The sequence below is a fragment of the Schistocerca gregaria genome, chromosome X (assembly GCF_023897955.1).
Source record: "Schistocerca gregaria isolate iqSchGreg1 chromosome X, iqSchGreg1.2, whole genome shotgun sequence".
In the NCBI taxonomy this organism is placed as follows: Eukaryota; Metazoa; Arthropoda; class Insecta; order Orthoptera; family Acrididae; genus Schistocerca; species Schistocerca gregaria.
The window spans coordinates 296,881,906-296,899,976 of NC_064931.1; positions in this window are offsets into that span (position 1 = coordinate 296,881,906).

The following is an 18,071-nucleotide window of genomic DNA, read 5'->3' on the forward strand; positions in this document are numbered from 1 at the left end:
CCGTAACCCACTGGTAGTGCTGAGTGGCAATACAAGGAATTGCAGTGGGTAGATAGAAAATTGTTCCTTTCCCACTCCAAAAGGGGAGAAGCAAGGAAGCATATATTAAAGAGACAGGTAGGTGACCGCTTTACGAAAACGAAAATTGAAGGAATAAACCGATCAGCTGGGCACTCTGCGGTCGCAAACCGCAACGTGCAAGACACACGGCCCTGGAGGAATAAGACAGGACGGAGAATAGAGTAGTAATACAGTGTAGTTACTACGGTTTTAGACTTCTTTCTGAATGTATCTCTTTAAATCAATAATGTTTCTTAAGCCAAATAGTTTATGTGACTTCACATGGTCCAGTCTATAGGCATTTGCAAGCTGTTTCTCTATAACTCTAAAGGGCCCTACATACTCGTCTGTAAATTTCTTAGTTTCAACCGTAAGTTTCTTAGATTTTTCCTTACTCTTTACTAGAACTTGATGACCAACCTGAAAGCTCGTTGGTCTAGCTCTCACATCATGTCTCCTTTTTCTTTCCAACGCCTTTTATCTAATGTTGGCACAAGCTACCTTCTTCTTTTCTTCCATAGCCAATTCTGTAATTTTAGGGGATTCTACTAAATCAAGTAGGATGTTGTTAGGTATAATCCCCCCCCCGTAATTCTACTGAAGCAAAACCTGTGCTTCATGTTTTAAATTATTAATTACTTCCTCAAAGCACCCCAAGTAATTAATCCATGCTGAGTGCTTCTTATGACAGTATGTCCTACAGAGGCGGTTAAGTTCTTTCATGATTCTTTCACATATGTTTCCCTGTGGAAAACAGGCCGAAATTTTGATGTAATCTATGTATTTCTTACTTTAAAATTTTTCAAAACGCTTAGATACAAACTGTGGACCACTATCTGACAAAATTGGTTTCGGCACACCAATGTGTTCCAAAATAGTTTTTCTCTAATTTACTTACAATTACCTTAGAGTTAGCCTTCTTAAGTGGATACAATTTCATATATTTTAGTAAATCCATCTGCCAATAAGGTCACATACTCATAACCTCCTCTTGAAACTGGTAGTGGGCCGAAAATATCTATTGCTACTAAATTTAGTTTGCTTTGAGATTCCACAGAGTACATCTGTCCCTGTGTAATTCTGTTACTAGCTCGCATCTCTTGACACTTGTCACAGTATTCCAGCCTCTTCTGCACTCTGCGTCACATATTGTCAAATATTACAACTTCACTTAGCTTGGCAATGCATTTACGTGCTCCATAATGCCCATATTTATTATGTACAAAATCAATTAGCAGATCCACATGTTCTTCAAGGAAACAAATACGCCAATCCTCGTTAATGTTCTTTCTGCTCCTAAAAATAATATCTTTGTAAACTTGGAAATATTCTGCTAGCTTTGGAAAATCGGTGAGACCTAGTCTACTTTTCACCAATTTAAGGTTATCATCCTGATTTTGTTCTCGTCTAAGGTTCTTACCGATGCGTTTAACCGGTCCCTCTTCCTGTAGTTGAAAGACTGCAATCAGTATCTCATCACAATCCCTGTTCTTACAGGATCTCCCTCTGCTCTTTATTCTTTACACTGCTGGATAGCGCATCTGCAGCTACGTTTTCAGCACCCATTATATTACTGCATCTCATTGTTATTGTTGCAAACTCATAACCACCTCCTGAGTCTACCATGTTTGAGTTGACAAGTATTTAAATACGTTAGAGCACTATGATCCGTAAAAATCAACACTTTGTGTCCTAACAGGTATTGCTCAAACGTTTGCAAACCGAAAATAACCGCTAAAGCTTCCAGTTCAGAGATCCTAATATTTTTCTCCGCTTGTTGCAACGATCGTCTTGCAAATGCCATCGTTTTGTGGACCTGTTCTTCTCAAACCATCTCAGTATGGAACAATTCTACCCCCAGACCGTAACCACAGACATCTGATCTTAAACAAAAATGTTTTGAAAAGTCAGGATGTTTCAAAATCTGGCTGTTTACTAGTGCTTCCTTAAGTTTTTCGAAAGCGGTTTGACATTCCGGGGTCCACTTCTAGGGAACATTTTACTTCAACAATTCTCTTAAACAAGGGTCATTAAATAATTGCCCTGCCACAAATTTGCGACAAAATCCAAACAAACCGAACATTCCTTTTAGTTCCTTACGTGTGGTCGGTGTTGCATAGTCCCTAACAGCATTTATTTTTCTTGGATCGGGCATAATTCCTTCCCCACTTACTGTATGTCCCAGGAATTTCATATCTTTTTTGACAAATTCTGTCTTATCTAACTTCAATTTCATCCCTCCCGTTGTAATAGCATTTAATACATTGTATAACAACAAACAGTGCTCTTCCCAAGTTGGAGTCGAAATCAGTACATCGTCCACATAAACAGTAACTCGCCTCAATAACTGATCACCTAAAACCTGAGACATTGCCCTGACAAATGCACAAACACTGATATTCAACCCAAAAGGCACAACCTTATACTAGTAACGTCGTCCTTCAAACAGGAACACTGTATACTTCCTGGATTCTTTATCCAGAGGTAGATTCCAGTATCCAATCGTAACGTCCATAGAAGTAAAACATTTAGCCTCTTTAAACTTCTGCAATGGTTCTTCAATGTTTTCTGGCTTGTCACTCTCTGGTAAAGCAATCTTATTCAACGCCCTAGCGTCTAAAACCAGCCTAATTGAGACGTTCTTCTTAGGTGCTAAAACCAATGGGTTATTGTATACACTAACCGCCTTTTCAATTACCCGCCGACCGAGCATTTTCTGTATTAAGTCTCGAGCGGCTTCCGTGTGCACTTCTGCAACGGCAAATGGTTTTTTGAAAAAATGTGCATCTTCTTTCAGGGTTAAATAGCATTCGAAATTTCTATCTAATCCAGGCTGATCTGAAAATACCACTCAATGTTTATTCAAAATTTGTCTTAAATCTTCCTTTTGTACATCACTTAATTCAGTAAGTTCCTCTAGTTTCTTTATCTATCCTGATTCTGACATTTTCTAGTTCAGAAGGATCCACTTCCTCCCTTTCATCATATTCATTACAACCTTTGATCAATTTAGCCACCCTGCAGTATCGTATTGGAATGTCACTTTGTCCTTCTTTTACACTCTGTCTTTTTCCAATGAATGGAATAACTACAGGCTTTCCACTTATTCTTATAATTACGTCATTGGACCCAAAATTTTTACCCATCCTTCATATTTATGCAAGAAATCGGCACCTACCAACATTTCCACACTGAGTCCATTTATAACTAGAAAATTCTGTTTTATGGCTACCCCACTTACAGTTATAGGTAATAGGACTTCTTGTTTAACCACTTTCTTAGTTTTTTTCCAGTAGCTACAATAATGTTTAGACCACTCACTGGCATTACAACTATTTTTTTTTCTGTGGTATTCTGTGGTATAGCACACACTTCGGAACTTGTATCAAATAGACAAGGAACTTTTTCTTCAAACATCATTACTTCAATAATCAGTTGTCCTACATACTCTCTCTTGATTACAGTCGCAGGCTCCTCTAACAAATCCTGTCGAATCCTACCTCCCTTGTGAGAATCATACTTACATTTACTTGGTCCTCCGTTTGCTTTTTATTAGTAGTGGCAGTGTCCACAAGTCTGTCCACTATTGACAACTTAAAATACTCCTCCAACTTCTCACCATAATTTTCCTCTGATTCTGCAACTCCTTCCAAGGTATTGTCAGAATATTCTACACCACTTTCTTCTTCTGCTTCCTCCAATTACCCAGTCTCACTTTCAGAAATTACTTCAATTAATTTACTCAAAACTTCCTTGACCCTTCCTCCCGCATCAATTCCACAATTCATTGGTAGCCTCTTATCTGTTTTGCAGTGCTGATTCAGCACCATTTCCTGATCTGAATCTTCACTTAAATTTACTTGTTCCTTAACATTATGGTCCTTACGATCGTTATTTGCACTTTCTCTATTATATAATGCTGCGTTATTTACTGGACATACCTTTAGTTTCTCCATGTCACTTTCCTCTGCTCTCTTAGTGGCTAAATTATTACCAATATGTTGTTTTGCAGTCGCCTTCCTTACAAAGGGTGTCGCTAGAGGGTTTAACCGGTAATGTTTTCGTCTCCGAGTGCCAGCTTCACCACAGACCGCTAACAGTTTTCCTGCCGGGTGTTGTTATTATGCCTAAGATGCTGTCATCGGGCGGGCACCGCCTCTCTGTTACCTCAGCAGCCGACAGCTAACGGCAGTCGTAATACTGAAGCCGTTTGGTGAACCTGTTCCCACTAGTACCTTCTCATCATCTAAATCTACCTCTCTGTCCATTACCTCTTTGGACGCAGATTCTGTTTACAATAACTTCAGTTCTATTATCATTCTGTCTGACAGGCGGCCTATATTCTCTCTTGGCATTTTCTTCTTCCTTTAATATACTTTCTATCCTTTCCAAATAGTGAATAAATCTATCAAGATTGTCTCTAGGAGCTGAAATTATTTTGTTTCTCCAGTACAATGACAGATTATTTTCTGTCCCCATAATTATTTGCTCAGTTTCTACTTTTGCATTTAAATATGACAAAGTAGTTACCCATTTCTGTACAAATCTTTTAATGCCCTTCTCTTTGGATCATACTTTTCCCCAGTCCAAAATTTATTTAAAACCTCCATTTGTTTTCTTTTTCCCCAATACTCATCGAGAAAAGCCTGTTTGAGATCCACTAATAGGTCATATTTATCTGAGGCCAAGTTTCCCCAAATTCTTGCCTCTCCCATAAAATTTGAAGTAATGAATCCTATCTTTTGTTCATCATTCCAAGATGTAGGCAAAACATCCTCAACAGCCTGGTTACATTCTCGTTTTATCTGATTAAGTTCACATTTCACATTATTACTGAACGAGGTCATGTCATTTTTCCAAGTATGCCTCAAATTCGAAATTTTATCTTCCATCTTAACTTCCATTTCTATTGACAAGTTAGTTAACCCCTGATCAACTTCAATATGTAACTCATTTATTTCAGAACTTAAGGAATTTTTTATGTCACTACCCATTTTATTCACTATAATGTCGATATTAGACCCCATTTTATTAATTTTGGTGTCAATATCAGAACTTAATGAAGATTTTATATCTGAACCCATCTCCTTCATATGTTTGAGAATACTCGCAAACATATCTGAAACACTATCTTATGGTTCATAAGCCACTGACATTCGTTCCTGCTTTATTTCTTTTACAGTTATAGGTATATTTTCAACTTCATCTCCCATCATGTTTTGTTCACTATCAGTCCCACAATTAACATACGGTGAATCTGGCAAACTATTACTAACATTTGCTTGTGACACATCAAAACTGAAATTAGCAGTCATGGAATCAATTTCATCTTTTATATTCCCCAAATCTACCACCAGTCTCTGCTTTACTATCGCCTGATTATTTTCAGCCATTCTGCAAAGTTTCTTGTCACACACACTCAGGGTCACCACTTCCGCCACAGCTACCAACTGCCCCCACTCGTCTGGTTTGTTTGCTGCAGTAGCGCGGCGCCTGTCGATCGTAAGTCGTCGTGTCATCTTCTACAGCGCCAGTGTCTGTTGTTCTCGCTGCATGGTGCACTTCACTAGTAACTTCGCAGTCGAGGTCTTTGCTGGTGCGATCCAACTACAATTCATTAGTACACTTGTCTATAGTCCTACTATAGTTTTTTTTTTCGCTCGCGTGTGAACACTTTACGAGTCCATTTAAACACTGCTGCTTTTTATAAAGTTCCTACACACCCGAAATTTTATTGCTATTTCCCCAGCCGATAAAGCACAAATTGCGGCGCGATTTAATTTCTCGTGTCTATTCGTCATTGTCACTAAGCAGGCTGCAAATTAAAATTCACCTACCTCAGAATGGCATCTGCTCAATATCCCTTCACTCGGCAACGTAGATACTTACAAGATGATGTAAAAGCAATGTTAATAAAAAAATTCCACCTAATAGCTACAATTACTGAGGCCGCTCAACTCTAGTTATGAAAGAAAGTTCTGTAGAAATACTGTCATCCAAATTTATTGGGCAAGAGGAAAATAGATTGGCTTCTGGAAAATAATGCCCGAAATTTCAACACAATAATGTTTATTTTGTTCTTGATAACCAAAGAAAAGGTACTATTCGGTCCACATTTAAACTATTGGCTATTTCCTTCCAGTTCACGATTCATACACACATGTCACACGCACAGCAGCCAGAAATCTGTCCAGACCCGACCCAAATTAAACAACGTTTTCACAGTCATTAATTTCACCACTAATATGAATTATTACATTCGGTCCTTCTTGTAGATTTCTAAAATAGAAACTGTTCGCCAAAATGCTCAGTAGTTGAATACTGAAACATGCCACGCAGATTCTATGAAAGGCAATATTTCACATGCGAAAATCTGTCCAACAGATTCAGTCGAAACCTCTTAAATTTCGCCAAGCAGTCCTCAACAACTGCTATCCACTTAGCTCACCAGAAACTTGAACACTAAATAATTCTTCATCTTACACATTATTTTTACTCGCACTAATAACATGACCGTATGCGTTCAAAGCTAGGGAGCGACTCCCTTCTTCCAGCCTCGCTCCCAGTATAACTATCCGGTAATTAGCTGGAAACGTCTCAATTCTGATTGACTGACCATACTGATGGCCAGTCAGAATACTCGCTCATGATCATACTCACGCCAAAACTGGCCTGTACCAATCCTTATTCATAGTCGCATTAGCGTCAATCTGACATGTATATATTAAAGTAATATGTAATAAAACGAAAAGACAATAATTCTGGATATATTCTTTAGATACAGATTTTACTCCAGCTGGCTTTCTGGGTGCTCTATAGCAATCACACCTTGACAAATGTCATCAGTCAATCAATCAATCAATCAGCAAAGTGGGTAAATCATCTAGGATCATTTTATCACAACAGGCTTGTGTAATTCTTGCAGGTTACTTAAGACAGTATATAATACAATATTGAAATTTGACAAATGTCCCATATACACACTCTCATTTACTCAAGGGCTCACATAACACATAATAAAATAAATACTGATTTTATTAGTTCTTTCTGAAGTTATTCTAGAGTCCACGCTACGAAAATTTTAAGGTATTTGAAATTTTTTTAATTAAATTTCAGTTACATAATTCTATACCCTTATACTGCAGGTGAGTATTTCAGTTGACAGCCAGAAACAAGTCATAAATGTTCCCAGGTGAACTTCCTTTCTTAAGTGTAGTTTTTCTAACTTTAGGCTAAAGTAAATTTTTCTATCTCTGAAAATACGCCCCGTTGAAAGCTCAGATTTCACACCACCTTTCTATTAATAACAAAGTGCACTATACAAATTTTGAAAGCGATTAAACAAAAACTACTATCCTTTATTTAGATTCTTATAGGTGGTGAATGTACGCGTTCAGTAAGAGATATTGAATAACCTTCCCACGGCAGGCAGTGACAGATGCACGTGTGTTTCCCAGCTACGCCGCTAGATGTCAGCCCCCGAAGTTACATACAGAAAGCTATCTTATTACAAACGTTCGCTAGGAACAACTTGCGACGCTACAACGAGAATTAACAGATTTTGAACGCGGAATGGTAGTGGCAGCTACACAAATGGGACATTTCATTTCCAAAATCGTTACGGAGTTTAATACTCCGAGATCCACAGTGTCAAGAGTGTGCTCAGAATACCAAATTTCTGGAATTACCTTCTACAACGGATGACGCTGTTGTCGACCATCTACATCTACATGACTACTGTGCAATTCACGTTTAAGTGCTTGGCAGAGGGTTCATCGAACCACATTCCATTCCCGAACAGCGCGCGGGAAAAACGAACACCTAAACCTTCCTGTTCGAGCTCTGATTTCTCTTATTTTATTTTGATGATCATTCCTACCTATGTATTTTCGCATTCAGAAGAGAAAGTTGGTGACTGAAATTTCGTAAATAGATCTCGCCGCGACGAAAAACGTCTATGCTCTAATGATTTCCATCCCAATTCGCGTATCATATCTGCCACACTCTGTCACCTATTACGTGATAATACAAAACGAGCTGCCCTTTTTTGCACTCTTTCGACGTCCTCCGTCAATCCCATCTGGTAAGGATCCCACACCGGGCAGCAATATTCTAACACAGGACGAACGAGTGTAGTGTAAACTGTCTCTTTAATGTACTTGTTGCATCTTCTAAGTGTCCTGCCAATGAAACGCAACCTTTGGCTCGCCTTCCCCACAATATTATCTATGTGGTCTTTCCAACTGAAGTTGTTCGCAATTTTAACACCCAGGTACTTAGTTGAATTAACAGCCTTGAGAATTGTACTATTTATCGAGTAATCGAATTCCAACAGATTTCTTGTGGAACTCTTGTGGATCACCTCACACTTTTCGTTATTTAGCGTCAATTGCCACTTGCCACACCATACAGCAATCTTTTCTAAATCGCTTTGCAACTGATACTGGTCTTCGGATGACCTTGCTAGATGATAAGTTACAGCACCATCTGCGAACAACCTAAGAGAACTGCTCAGATTGTCACCAAGGTCATATATATATATATATATATATATATATATATATATATATATATATATATATATATATATATCAGGAACAGTAGAGGTCCCAGGACGCTTTCCTTGGGAATACCTGATATCACTTCAGTTTTACTCGATGATTTGCCGTCTATTACTACGAACTGCGACCTACCTAACAGGAAATCACGAATCCAGTCGCACAACTGAGACGATACCCCATAGGCCCGCAGCTTGATTAGAAGTCGCTTGTGAGGAATGGTATCAAAAGCTTTCCGGAAATCTAGAAATACGGAATCAACTTCAGATCCCGTGTCGATAGCGGCCATTACTTCGTGTGAATAAAGAGCTAGCTGTGTTGCACAAGAACGATGTTTTCTGAAACCATGCTGATTACGTATCAATAGATCGTTCCCTTCGAGGTGATTCATAATGTTTGAATGCAGTATATGCCACAAATCCCTACTGAAAATCGGCGTCAATGATATAGGTCTGCAGTTCGATGGATTACTCCTACTACCCTTCTTAAACACTGGTGCGACCTGCGCAATTTTCCAATCTGTAGGTACAGATCTATCGGTGAGCGAGCGGTTGTATATGATTGCTAAGTAGGTCGTATCAGCGTAATCTGAAAGGATTACCATGAGCAGCGGCGTTTCCGTGGAGTTATGAGCGCTAATGTACAAGCAACACTGCCGGAAATAACTGCATAAATGGATGTGGGACGTACGTCGAACGTGCCCGTTAGATCAGTGCGGCGATATATGACGTTAATCGGTTATGGCAGCTGACGACTGACGCGAATGCCTTTGCTTACAGGACGACATCCCCAGCAGTGCCTCTCCTGGGCTCGTGTCCATGTCGGGTGGACCCTAGAAGACTGGAAAACCGTGGCCTGGTCAGATGAGTTCTGCTTTCAGATGTTAAGAGATCACTCATGTTAGGGTTTGAGTGTGGCGCAGGCCCACGAAGCCATGGGGCCGAGTTGTAAATAAGCCACTGTGCAAGCTGATGGTGGCTCCATAATAGTGTGGGCTGTGTTTACATGGAATGGAGTGGGTCCTCTGGTACAACTGAACGGATCATCTACTCTAAATGGTTATTTTAAGCTACCTGGAGACCATCTGCGGCCATTCATGGACTTTATGCTCCCAGATAAGACGTAATTTTTATGGATGACAATGTGCTATATCACATGGCCACAATTGTTGTTCGAAGAATATTCTGGACAACACGAGCGAATGATTTGGCCATCCAGATCGCCTGCCGTGAATCCTATCGAACATTTATGGGGCATAAACGAGAGGTCAGTTCGTGCACTAAATCAAGCACTGGCAACACTTTCGCAATTATGGACGGCTATTGAGGCAGCATGGCTCAATATTTCTGCAGGGACCGACTTGCAGAGACGATGCCACGTCGAGTTGCAGCACTGCGCCGGGCAAAGAAGGTGTGACACTATATTATAAGGTATCTCATGACATTTGCACCTCATTGTAGTTGGGCATGACAAACGTACACTTTGAGGAGAGCCACGCATGTATTATCAGATTTATAAACTGGGATGATGGAAATAACTTACTAATGGCTAAAAGCTGACATTTCGATGATGGTAGACTTAAAACTGCAATGAGCTACCTCTAACAATTTTCTCAGTTAAAGTTCTGTTCATGCCTTTCCATGATGAAAAAATTTTCGGTCTATAGCTTGAAGTGAATTCGGCGTACTAGGAGCAATCTGCAGTATCTGCATTACTTTGTTGCAATTAATTCGATGTGCGGCTGACGATTCAGGATTTTTTAATCTGACACGAGAACCATGACAGAAAAGCAAAATCATCTTACAAAAGAGAGGAAAAGGTTGACGCGTTCATATATTTTTTTTTTACGTAGAAAATTTTGATTATATCATCCGAATTTTCTTACTGATCTGAAGGCGACCATATAATACAGGTTAAAGTGAACTATTCACACCTATTGACAGTTATTATAAAACAAGAATGTGTAAATGTATTAATGAGGCGGATTTCAAAATTTATTACCTACATTTTATGATATGAGGACGATATTTTTCCATCTTTGATCGGTCGCGGAAAGAAAACCAAAGTGAAAATTAAAAAAAAACACTATTTTATTTTAAGCCTTTCGTTACACCTTCCAGCTACTTTTCTCCATAGTCGCCGCTTCGGCTTACACTCGTTGTTGCGTAGTACCAATTTTCCAATACCCTCGTTACAGAATGCAGTCACCTGCGATTTCCGCTAATTCCCTATTTTGGTCTGCAGCTCATTGTCTGTGCCAAAATGCTGCCCTCATAGCCAGCGGTTCGTGTGAGCGAAGAGATGAAAATCAGAGGAAGCTAAGACGGAGCTTTACGGAAGGTGATCAAAGATTTCCCATCGAAAATGCTGCAGGAGCAACTTCGTTGGATCTGCAGTGTGCGGCCAAGATTTGTCATGAAAAAGGAAACACGTGACAGTTACGTTAGGTGGGCTGTATGAGTCAGGGATTTTCTCTGCCTCGTGATGGCTGGGTGTTGTGTGTTGTCCTTAGGTTAGTTAGGATTAAGTAGTTCTAAGTTCTAGGGGACTGATGACCATAGATGTTAAGTCCCATAGTGCTCAGAGCCATTTGAACCATTTGAACATACTGCAGAATGGTTGGCAGTGCACAGGACCACGTGTCTCATTAATCGCAGTTGCGTTGTAGAAATCTAGGGCTCTTTGTATTGTTTCAAGTAACTGAATTTTCGTTCTAATTTTACCGTGTTCAGGCACTTTCTTCAGTTCATTGTACAGAGAGAGACAAAAGAGTTTGTCCTCATTTCGTTACTTTTTCCATTTCTCTTTGTTCTCTTAGCAAAACACGTTTGTTTAAAATGTCCGAAAAATGTTTATCAACTGGATTTAACTTAATGTTTTTCTTACTTACTGGGCTCTCGGTACTTTGTTCAGGCCTGTTTAAATCGTCAGTAGCTGCTTCCTCCTCCTCCAAGATGACTGTGTCCTGACCATGGTCATCAAGATTACTGGTAGTCTCCTTATTACTTACTGTATTTGCTAAAACTTGGAGCCGTGAGAAATATATATAAGGAGTAGAGCTGCTTGCTCCAGATCCTGATATCTTGGACTTCCTTTTTAATTCTGTGGCAAAATTGTCATGCATATACTTCCATCTCTTTTGCAAAGTTGTTCCTAAAAAAAAGTTTGTAAACTTTGTAGTCAATTAACACAGTAAAAAATTAACACGTTTTTTCCAGGTATCTGGCAACAGGATGCTCTTCTGCTGAACTTCATTACAATTACAGAGCAGGAAAGTCAACCATAGGGAACATAATCCGTCAAGTTTGTGCAGTAATATGGAACAAATTGAAAACAATTTGTATACCGCCTATGACAGAAGACAAGTGGGAAGAAGTTAGTAACGACTTTGTAAAGTATGCCAACTTTCCCAACTGCCTTCGAACACTGGACTGTAAACATGTTCGTATTGTGCAGCCCAATGATTCAGGGTCCCTTTTTCTTACAACTACATGTCATTCAATTGTACTACTAGCTGTTTGTGATGCTAACTACCGTATTTTGTTTGTGGATGTTGGTTCCTATGGCAAAAGTAATGATTGATCAGTTTTCCAGGAATCAATATTTTACAAAAAAAAAACTCATAGAAGGTACATTGAATATTCCACAAGCAAAACCAATTTCAAATGTGGACATTACACCATTGCCTCATGTTTTTGTATCAGATGATGTGTTCGGTCTGTCGAAACACATCATGTGTCCATATGTTGGATAATTATTGTCTCATATTAAAAGAGTTTTAAACTACCGATTCTCAAGATCTCGCAGGTATATTGAATGTACCTTCGGTATTATGGCAAACAAACGGAGAATATTTCATAGGCCTCTAAATGTCAGCTTAGAACTTACAGAAAGTGTAGTTTTGGCATGTTGTGTGTTGCATAACTATGTACGATAACGAGATGGGTACAGGTATGAAGACACATTTTATAAGGCGCCATTCGTTGACATGTCTGGAGTAACTTCAAAGCCCAACATGTATGCAAAAGAAGTAAGGGACAGATTTGCTCTTTACTTCATCAGCGAAGGCAAGCTACCATGGCAAGATAAAATGGTGTAAACAAGAATGCAATTGCGAACACTTATGACACAAGTATATGTTAATAATACCACATTACATTGCCCATTAGAACAATACAGTGTAATTATGAACAATTAAGTATTTTTCTGTCATGCATTTCTCTGTAGATATTGATTAGATATTATACACTATTTGTAATAGACATCATGTTAACAACTTTATGTAAATAAAATTAAGATAACATAAATAAATAGCTTTAGTTACCTTTGACAGATATTACATCCAAATAGGCTTCGTCAGTAGTTACATATACAAATGTTATTTGTATGTTAATTATTCAGTTTTACACATAATCATTCGCATTATGCTCTATTATATGTAATGCTATTAAATAGTAACTGCTTTAACTTACGACTAAATTTAGAGTGACAAGGTAAAACAGTTACTTATGTGTAACTGTACTAATCTACTGTGTAGTTTAACCTTAATATTAAAGTTGCCTCTTACCAAGAATTTTCTTCTGTTCCTCTGAACAACCCTCTTCAGCAAACAAATCAAACAATTGCTGCCACGCTGATCTTTTTAATACTCTGTTCTTGTAGTTCGCACTTCCCATAGCCCATATCACAGGACGACTTTTCACTTCTTCAATGAAGATCTCAGTGTCAAACGTACGTTCCTCCATGATGAGAGCACCAAAGCGCGCGATAGACTGAATGCATGTGTACACCCAAACCCACTGCTAGGAACTCGAGGCGCGCGGCGGACGAGCGATCCTCGAGGAACCTTTCAGACGCGCTTTACGACGCGGCGTCATTTCGAAGCGCGCGTTGCATGTGTACGCAGTCAACGGTTTATTGTTTTTCAACAGAGCGCGTTGAACGCGCTGCCCATAACGCGCGTTGCAACGCTATCATGTGTGCAAGGCCTAAGTGTCTCATGTTACAGTGCATTTTATCGTATGAGTCTTCGACGTGAAAAACGAATACCAAGTAAATTTAGCGAGGCAATGCAGGGCTACAGCCGGAAATAAATGCACTATCCCAGTGTTGACAAATACTTGCTATGACAGGCAGCTCTTTAGCTAAATGTTTGTCGTCATTGTCCGATACGGTTCTTCAGAGGGCTGACGCGTGAGCACGTTTGGTTTCATGCGGCGCTCTCCCCTGATTGTCTCTGACGTTGCCTTGTGGGCTTTGTATAACTTGAGGCATTCAATTATTAACCCAGAATGATACGAGTTTCAGCTTCCGGCGTGGAAGAAGGCTGTTGACGCCGAAATTATATCATTTCAACGTAGGGAAAGTAAAACGGATGATACAGTGTTGCTCATTCAGCATAAAGCATGTGAGATAATTTTCCATAACGTTCATAATCATCTCAAATTACAAAACGAAGCAAAAATACATCGAAAGCTTATTTGAATTGAATATAATGTAAGATATCAAAGGCTTTGCACCTCGATATTGAATTTGTCCAGCATAAATATGGAATGTCGTGATTACCACGAGAATGAAGAAATATGTTGGTAGGGAGGGAAGCAACAGGAGAAGCAGTCAAGAAATATTCTATTCCTCATAGCAGTCATTTCATTTGAGATAGAAAAAGAGGTAAAGTGGGATATTACTTATCTTGACACGAAAGATGTGCCGCACATATGGATAACGAGGAAGTCTACGTCTTCATACGTTTCCTCCTTGAAATCTGTATGCTCTATTATGTACTACGTAGTCTGATCATTGTTTCCGTAATGTTGCACTCTTGTTTGGCCCCTTAACGATGAACAGATTCCAAATGCATATCTCTGCACGAAAGTAGTTGTTCGAACCCTTCCTGCGTTGTTTTTTTTGTTTTTTGCTTATAATTCATGAAGCAGACCGCTGTGCCTTCCCCCTCGTGGGTTAGGTCTCAAAACTAAAACGTTTTTTATCCACTGGCGTAATTTATCCAGACAGCATCAGCACCAGACTATCAAACAAAGCCTTCCACCGAGCGAGGTGGCGCAGTGGTAAGGCACTGGACTCGCATTCGGGAGTACGACGGTTCAATCCCGCGTCCGGCCATCCTGATTTAGGTTTTCCGTGATTTCCCTAAATCACTGCAGGCAAATGCCGGGATGGTTCCTCTGAAAGGGCACGGCCGACTTCCTTCCACATCCTTCCGTACACAGATGAGACCGATGACCACGCTGTCCGTTCTCCTTCCCCAAACAACCAACCAACCAAAGCCTTCCATTTACAGTTGGAACACTAACCAGCAGCTGACCTAATGGTAATTCACGGCCATATTCAGAAATTAGCAGCTCTCTGCTACTAAGGCAAAGTCCGTACTGCATTTGCGATTCCGCAGCATCAGTTTATCTGGCAACACTGTGTTAAATCTACAGGAGTAATTGTAGAGTTGTGCCAGCATACCTGTCTCCCATTGTCAACTTTATGCATCTGTCTTCACCTGTAGCGTTGCTCACGAGGTGCCGAAGTAAATGAGTGTATTCTGCATGACGCAACATTCAGTATTGCCTTCTTTCATAGCCACTCTTCATGTACATCGATACCGAACACTCTTGCGAGTGAGAGAATGACAGTAATAATTGTAACAAGAAGAAGCAAATAATGAATGAAGTTTATTGCAATGGCTAACGAGAATGGCTGGGAAAATAAAAATCTATTAAAACAGGTTGATTATTTAGCTGGCACAATGCAGATATCTTCTTAGCATTTTGTTACTGAATTTAGTTCTGGATTTTTGCAGAGAAAAACGAAAATTCGGTACTTCTCGCTAGTGTAATATAATGTGAACCAGCAACTATCCTTTCCTTAGAACACGACCCAAGCACGACCCCAAGTATCTACCAAGGGTCTGTTACATTCTGTTCCCTGACACTGCTCTGATGACGGTTAATGCAGATAGTTCCGATAATGAAATACAAAACGTATTGCAGAGCAGTTTCTAGGATCGTAATATTAAATTTGCGATGTAGATGGCACTTTAACGTGACGACTATCCAGATTACTCGTCAATATAAAAAGACAGTATTATTTGAATCGATGGTCCCTTGGCACCAATCGTGAAAGACAGTGAATGAGTACAGGCGTGCCAAACACTTTCAAAACGTCTGTCAAGTACCAAAAACAGTAGCAATATTAAGAAACCATCGGAAAGATCATAAAGGCCTGACTGCTATGCACAGCCTGTTTCTGTCAGCTCTAGTGGAGCTGCGCTGCCAGACGCCAACCCGATAGCACATTACGCCACTGAAATCTACGAATGAATTGTATACTTATACTGATCAGCTTCAGTGAAATTTGTTATACATGACTAGAATATCAGGTGTTATTGTGGATAATAGTCCAACACATCGAACTTATATGGCGGATTCACAAAGAAAAATGTAAAGTGAGACTACTGAAGAAGAAAGGAAACAATGGGAAAATGCGCTGATGTGTATTTTCGTACGTTTTTATCTTCATAGCTGCCATAGTTACTACACCAATAATGACCTCGTTTATTGCTTCAGTGACTGTTACCGTCTTGTTTGACAGCGAGATGATATAAACAACACAAATTCGTGTCACTGACAGTTAATTGTAGTCTCTTTAGGGGCTTAGTCTTGTTTTATTGTTGATGTAAACTGGTATTCGCGAAGAATACTCCTGTCGCAAATTCTGAGAGATTTCCAGAACTCTCATTATACGGAGGGTTAAGAATAGTCTCTTAGTTGTGACCTTTATAATGGCAGTAGTCCGGAACCACGCGACCGCTACGGTCGCAGGTTCGAATTCTGCCTCGGGCATGGATGGGTGTGATTTCCTTAGCTTAGTTAGGTTTAAGTAGTTCTAAGTTCTAGGGGACTGATGACCTCAGATGTTAAGTCTCATAGTGCTCAGAGCCATTTGATACAACACAAACCCACAGCCGGAAATCATTCTCATACGAACAAATGGTTCAAATGGCTCTGAGTTCTACGGAACTTAACTTCTGAGGTCATCAGTCCCCTAGAACTTAAACTACATAAACCAACTAACCTAAGGACATCACACACATCCATGCCCGAGGCAGGATTCGAACCTGCGGTCGTAGCGGTCGCGCGGTTCCAGACTATAGTGCCTAGAACCCCGGCCGGCCATACGGACACAGTTGCCAAATAAGGCGTACGACGTTGTGAGTCCTTGACTACTTTAGTGGCAAGAAGATTTCATTTTCTTAGCAGGAATTCTTCACGACCGGATGAGGATGCAATGCAGTCCGAATAACAGATATGGCGGAATGCCTACGTGTCTAAAAGAGCAGAAAAACTAATTGTTAACCCTTTGAGTAATATTCCCACGTCTGTGACTACTATCGTTGTTAAAGTTCATTTATTACTGTCCTTCATGCTTACCGACTATTAGCTGCATCAACAAATAAACAGCAGAAACGGTGAGAAATACTTTCGGAGTAGACGCCTTGATATTTAAATTCATTTTCGGATGAAGCATGTTTTCTTTTTCAATAAAGCTATTGTTTGTATTTCCAGACAACATTTCATATCCTTCTTACTTCTGTGGCAGCAATTGTTTTGCTGCCCACATGGGAAACCACGCCTACGACTACCGTCGTCTCATTTCCTGACCTAATACCCTCTGCATAGCCTTACTTAATTTTACTACTGCTCATTGCCCTTTTATTAAAGGCTATACCCCAAGGAAAGAGAAATAATATCTACATGTAATGTTTATCGTGATTCAATCAGGAAACTGTGCTTATAAAAGCGCTCAGAACCGCTGAACAAGCCTTTCAATTTGCAGCACACTCCAGACTGAATGAAAGGAAATATTATTAAGAGAGCAAGTTGACCATAGCGAGCGTGGGGAGGGTTTGATGTAGTCCCATGAAGCTGGACCAGTTTCTGTCGAATTTAGTTCCTGATAGACCAAAATGTGATCTTGATTCAAAAGCATCAGTGGACTCATATGGGAACTACTTCCAAAGTGTAATTGATAGAATACCTGGTCACGTTAGGTAGCGTTTCGCTTGCGGCCATGACTAGTTTTAACTTAAGCCCATTCCTTGATGACGCACTGAAATGTTTTCGAACTTTTCTCATTGTTTCCTACCTCAGAGATTTCCTAAACCGTTATATCGTGTGTTAGTCACACCGTAAGTTAAACACCTATAAAGCTCTGACTTGCTGTAGAGAATCAAATCATTTGACCAAAAGACTACTTCTGAAGAAGGAGCTGCTGGCAGCAAACCCTGGAATACAACACTGTAGACAGTAGCAGTTCCCTTTTTTTACGTCACAAGATGCATAAGTGATTTATGTATATGCTTATCGAAAAACTGATTTCATGAATGCTTTCGAGTCTGGTAACGTATGAGTGTTTTTGTGATGATTTCACTAGTTCCGTTGT